This window comes from Salvelinus sp. IW2-2015, unplaced genomic scaffold (genome assembly GCF_002910315.2).
Source record: "Salvelinus sp. IW2-2015 unplaced genomic scaffold, ASM291031v2 Un_scaffold3045, whole genome shotgun sequence".
NCBI classification, from domain to species: domain Eukaryota; kingdom Metazoa; phylum Chordata; class Actinopteri; order Salmoniformes; family Salmonidae; genus Salvelinus; species Salvelinus sp. IW2-2015.
Window position 1 is genome coordinate 43629 of NW_019944337.1, and position 5629 is coordinate 49257.

The window sequence follows — 5629 nt, forward strand, 5'->3', positions numbered from 1 at the left end:
GGCTTAGCTGGGTAGCGTTGCTCGTCTCGTGATCCCCTCAACGCTTGCGGATTTTGTTGGCAGGTGGTGAGGGTAGTAGGGGTTAGATGGAACCAGTACAAGGCAGAGTAGAAGCAGGCGTAGTTCACCATGTTTGCAATGAAGACACAGCCACAGGAGGTCTCCACTTATCTAGGCAGGGGAGCCAGGCACTGTAGAGTGAACGACTGCTATTCGGGGAGGAAACCGTACTGTCAGCAACATTGTAGCAGGAACCGTACAGATGGAGATGAGAAAACGATATAGTCTAGGACCCATCACTGTAGAGGAAGTACTGGGGGAGAAATGTACTGTTCAGGCCACTGTGTAGAGGAACGTACTGCAGGAGAAACGTACTGTCAGGATACACTGTAGAGAACGTTACTGCGGGAGAAACGGACTGTCAAGGCCACTGTAGAGGAACGTACTGCAGGAGAAGACGTACTGTCAGGCCACTGTAGAGGACGTACTGGGGGGAGGAAACGTTACTGTCAGGTACTGATAAGAGGAAGTACTGCGGGGAGAAACGTACTGTCAGCACTGTAGAGGACGTACTGCGGGGAGAAACGTACTGTCGAAGGGCGACACTGATAGAAGGAACGTACTGCGGGGAAAACGTACTGGTCAGCCACTGTAGAGGGAAGACTGGGGGAGAAACGTACTGTCAGGCCAGCTGTGAGGACCGTCGGGAAAGTCTGGAGGAGTATGAGGAAATACTGTCAGGCACTGTAGAGGAACGTACTGCAGGAGAAACGTACTGTAGGCCACTGTAGAGGACGTACTGCGCGGGAGAAACGATACTGTCAGGCCACTGTAGAGGTAACGTGACATGGGGGAGAAACGTACTAGTCGGCACTGTAGAGGAACGTAGGCGCGGGGAGAAACGTACTGTCAGGATTCTTAGAGGAACGTACTGCGGGAGAACGTACTGTCAGGCCACTGTAGAGGAACGTACTGCGGGAGAAACGTACTGTCAGGCCACTGTAGAGGAACGTACTGCGGGGAGAAACGTACTGTCAGAGCACTGTAGAGACGTACGGGGGAAAACGTACTCAGGCCACTGTAGAGGAACGTACTGGGGGAGAAACGTACTGTCAGGCCACTGTAGAGAACGTACTGGGCGAGATACAGTATGTCAGGCCACTGTAGAGGAACGTACTGCAGGGAGAAACGTACTGTCAGGCCACTGTAGAGGAACGTACTGGGGAGAAACGTACTGTCAGGCCACTGTAGAGGAACGTACTGCGGGGAGAAACGTACTGTCAGGCCACTGTAGAGGAACGTACTGCAGGGAGAACGTACTGTCAGGCCACTGTAGAGGAACGTACTGGGGGAGAAACGTACTGTCAGGCCACTGTAGAGGAACGTACTGCAGGGAGAAACGTACTGTCAGGCCACTGTGAGGAACGTACTGCAGGGACGAAACGTGACGGCTGTCAGGCACGAGACACTGTAGAGAACGTACTGGGAGGGAAAGAAAACGTACTGTCAGGCCACTGTAGAGGAACGTACTGGGGGGAGAAAACGTACTGTCAGGCCACTGTAGAGGAACGTACTGGGGAGAAACGTACTGTCAGGCCACTGTAGAGATACGTACTGGGGGGAGAAACGTACTGTCAGGCCACGTGTAGAGGAACGTACTGCGGGGAGAAACGTACTATCAACGTTACTGTAGAGGAACGTACTGGGGGACGTACTATCAACGTACTGTAGAGAACGTACTGGGAGGGAACGTACCATCAAAGTACTGTAGAGGAACGTACTGGGGGGACGTACTATCAACACTGTACTATAGAGGAACGTACTGGGGGAAACATACTATCAACGTACTGTAGAGGACGTATGGGGGGACGTACTATCAACGTACTGTAGAGGAACGTACTGGGGGACGTACATATCAACCGTACTGTAGAGGAACGTACTGGGGGAGACGTACTATCAACGTACTGTGAGGAACGTACTGGGGGACGTACTTATCAACGTACTGTAGAGGAACGTACTGGGGGGGACGTACTATCAACGTACTGTAGAGGAACGTACTGGGGGGGAAACATACTATCACGTACCTATAGAGGAACGTACTGGGGGGGGACGTACTATCAACGTACTGTGAGGAACGTACTGGGGGGGACGTACTATCAACGTACTGTAGAGGACACGACTACTGGGGGGGGACGTACTATCAACGTACTATAGAGGAACGTACTGGGGGGGACGTACTATCAACGTACTGTAGAGGAACGTACTGGGGGGGAAACATACTATCAACATACTATAGAGGAACGTACTGGGGGGACGTACTATCAACGTACTGTAGAGGAACGTACTGGGGGGGGAAACTACTATCAACGTACTATAAGAGGAACGTACTGGGGGGACGTACTATCAACGTACTGTAGAGGAACGTACTGGATCAACGTACTGTAGAACGTACTGGGGAATAGCAGTACTTAGGCATACTTCACAAAATATCGTGAAATATACACAAAATACAGACACACAAAAATAGTCGTGTGGTGTGTGTGTGTGTGTGTGTGTGTGTATGGTGTTGTCTCACCTGGTAGTGCTCCCCCCAGACAGACAGGCAGTAGCAGCCACGCAGTACCAGTCTCCTGCAGAGCTGAAACCCCCATCAACAGAGAGACACCAGCATCCATTGAACCCATGGAGTCCTCCGGATATCTCCTCACTATAACACACACACACACACGCACACACACACACACACACACCACACACACACGCACGCACACAGAGAGAAGAAAGGCAAAAACACCTTACACATTGTAAATAAGATCTTGTTCTTAACTGTCTTGTCTAGTTAAAATCTACAGGATCGGTGGGTCCCCGTGGGACGGTTGAGCTAACGTAGGCTAATTGTGATTAGCACGAGGTTGTATAGTAACATTTGTCTAGTTAATAAAGATCAATTAAATTTGAAATAAATAAATATACATGCAGATATTTACAAGGATAGATATGCCTGTGTTATTTCTAGTGTGTGTTGTGTGTTGTGTGTGTGTGTGTGTGTTGTGTGTGTGTGTGTGTGTGTGGTGTGTGTGTGTGTGTGTGTGTGTGTCTCTGTGGATTCTGTTTGTGTGTGTGTGTGTGTGGTGTGTGTGTGTGTGTGTGTGTGTGTGTGTGTGTGTGTGTTGTGTGTGTGTGTGTGTGTGTGTTGTGTGTGTGTGTGTGTGTGTGTGTGATGTTGTGTTGTGTGTGTGTGTGTGTGGTGTGTACCTGTCTGTCTATGATAAAGCAGTGAGCGTAGAGGTCAGTAGACCCAGGTCCCCAGTAGAGCCTGCCAGGCGAGGCCAGACAGAGCTCCCAGGTCAGAACACCACTCAGGGGTTGTTGGCCAGGATGACCCTGGCTACACCCCGCATGCTCACTCAACCAGCTGGAAAATGAAGGCCTTGTCTGGGAGAGGGAGGAGGGAGGAGAGAGTGAGGAGGAAAGGGGGGAGAGGAGGAGGAGGGGAGAGGGTGAGGAGAGAAGTGGGATGGGGAGAGGGAGAGGGTCGAGGAGAGAAGTGGGGGAGAGGGAGGAGTACGAGTGAGAGGGGCGAGGAGGAGAAGTGGGGGAGGGAGGAGGAGAGGGAGAGGAATGAGGAGGAGAAGTGGGGAGAGGGAGGAGTAGAGGGAGAGGGCGAGGAGGAGAAGTGGGGGAGAGGGAGGAGAGAGGGGAGAGGAGTGAGGAGGAGAAGTGGGGAGAGGGAGAGGAGTGAGGAGGAGAAGTGGGGGAGAGGGAGAGGAGGGTCGAGGAGGAGAAGTGGGGGAGAGGGAGAGGAGTGAGGAGGAGAAGTGGGGGAGAGGGAGGAGGAGAGGGGAGAGTGAGGAGGAGGAGAAGTGGGGGAAGGGAGGGAGAGGGAGAGGAGTGAGGAGGAGAAGTGGGGGAGAGGGAGAGAATGATGGAGGAGAGTGGAGGGAGAGGAGAGGAGAGGAGAGGTCGAAGGAGGAGAAGTGGGGGGAGAGGGAGAGGAGTGAGGAGGAGAAGTGGGGGAGAGGAGGAGGAGAGGGAGAGGAAGTGAGGAGGAGAAGTGGGGGAGAGGGAGGAGGAGAGGGAGAGGGCGGGAGGAGAAGTAGGGCGAGAGGGAGGAGGAGAGAAGAGGAGTGAGGAGGAGAAGTGGGAGGAGAGGGAGGAGGAGAGGAGAGGGGTAAGGAGGAGAAGTAGGGAGGAGGGAGGAGAAGGGAGAGGAGTGAGGAGGAGAAGTGGGGAGCGAGGGAGGAGAGAGGAGAGGTGAGGAGGAGAAGTGGGGAGAGGGAGAGGGGTGAGGAGGAGAAGTGGGGGAGAGAGGGAGGAGGAGAGGGGAGAGGGAGAGAGGGAGGAGAAGTGGGGAGAAGTGGGGAGAGGAGTGAGGAAGAGAGTGGGGGTGGGGGAGAGGGAGAGGAGTGAGGAAGAGAAGTGGGAGAGAAGCAGGATGAGAGAGCAGTGGGGGAGATCGGGAGAAGGAGGAGGAGAGGAGGAAGGGGAGGAGGAGTGGGGGAGAGGGAGAAGATAGGTGTATAAAGTTGCGACACACACACACATTTGTTTTACTTCAAGTCATAGATTCTATTGGAAGTCATGAAAATTTGGTTAACTATTTTTTGTCTGCTTTCAGCCACATTTTAAATTGTTTTCTACGATCAATAACTAAGATTCTCCTTTTATTTCAATTCGATTCCTTTCAACAGGTGTTCCCATAGTGATATTGATCTGTCTCGGACTGTCACAAATGACCTTTTTATTGACCTTTTGCCAGTTTTGATTCGAATGAGCGACAGGAAGTATTTTTGCTTGTTTCAGTTGTATTTTATCCAGTATGTACAAGGCATACAAGGTAAGTACACCACACCATTTGACTGGCTATAAAGAGACGAAGAAGAAAGACAAAACCATACCCTCCATGTACTGGCTGAAGTGCACCATGTCTCCAGTGCAGTAGACCAGACCATTAACAAAATGCTGGCGCATGCCGACCGTTCTCCGGTTCGACTCCGGTTTGGCCTTTTCCTCGACCCACATCCTGACGCAGCGTTAACAGCAGATGGTGACAGCAGCCGGCAAACCCCGTGTGTCCACGCTTCCGGAGACCGGAGGCTTCCACTCTCTCTCTCTCTCTCTCCTCCTCCTCCTCCAAGGCTACGGTTACCGAGATGACTTATAAACCGGACAGCCAGATAACACATTACTGACTGGACACAAACACACACACCGAACACCAAAGTCCACAGCATTACGCAAAGAGCTTTTATATGGATCATATCTCTCTCTATTTCATTCTTTCTCTCTCTCTCTTTTTCACCTCTATTTGTTCAGTTCAGTCTTCAGTACTGTGTTTGCAGTGTGAATGTGAGATAGAGGTGTTTGTTATCTTTGTATGATGTGTTTTGACTGGTTATCAGCTTTATGGTCAACTAGTTGTGATAGTCTTTACTAGTTATCAGCTTTATGGTTAACTCGTTGTGACAGTCTTTACTAGTTATTAGCTTTATGGTTAACTAGTTGTGATAGTCTTTACTAGTTATCAGCGTTATGGTCAACTAGTTGTGATAGTCTTTACTAGTTATCAGCTAAGTATGGTACAACTAGTTGTGAGGTAGATCTACTAGTTATCAGCTTTATGGTCAAG

At 51.0% G+C, this 5629-nt stretch overlaps 1 pseudogene; it reads right to left on the reverse strand.

Moving 5' to 3' along the window:
- The window catches only part of LOC112075251 (urea transporter 1-like), a 31681-nt pseudogene extending 26495 nt beyond the window's left edge, over positions 1 to 5186 (reverse strand).
- Between the last annotated feature and the right edge of the window lie 443 nt (positions 5187 to 5629).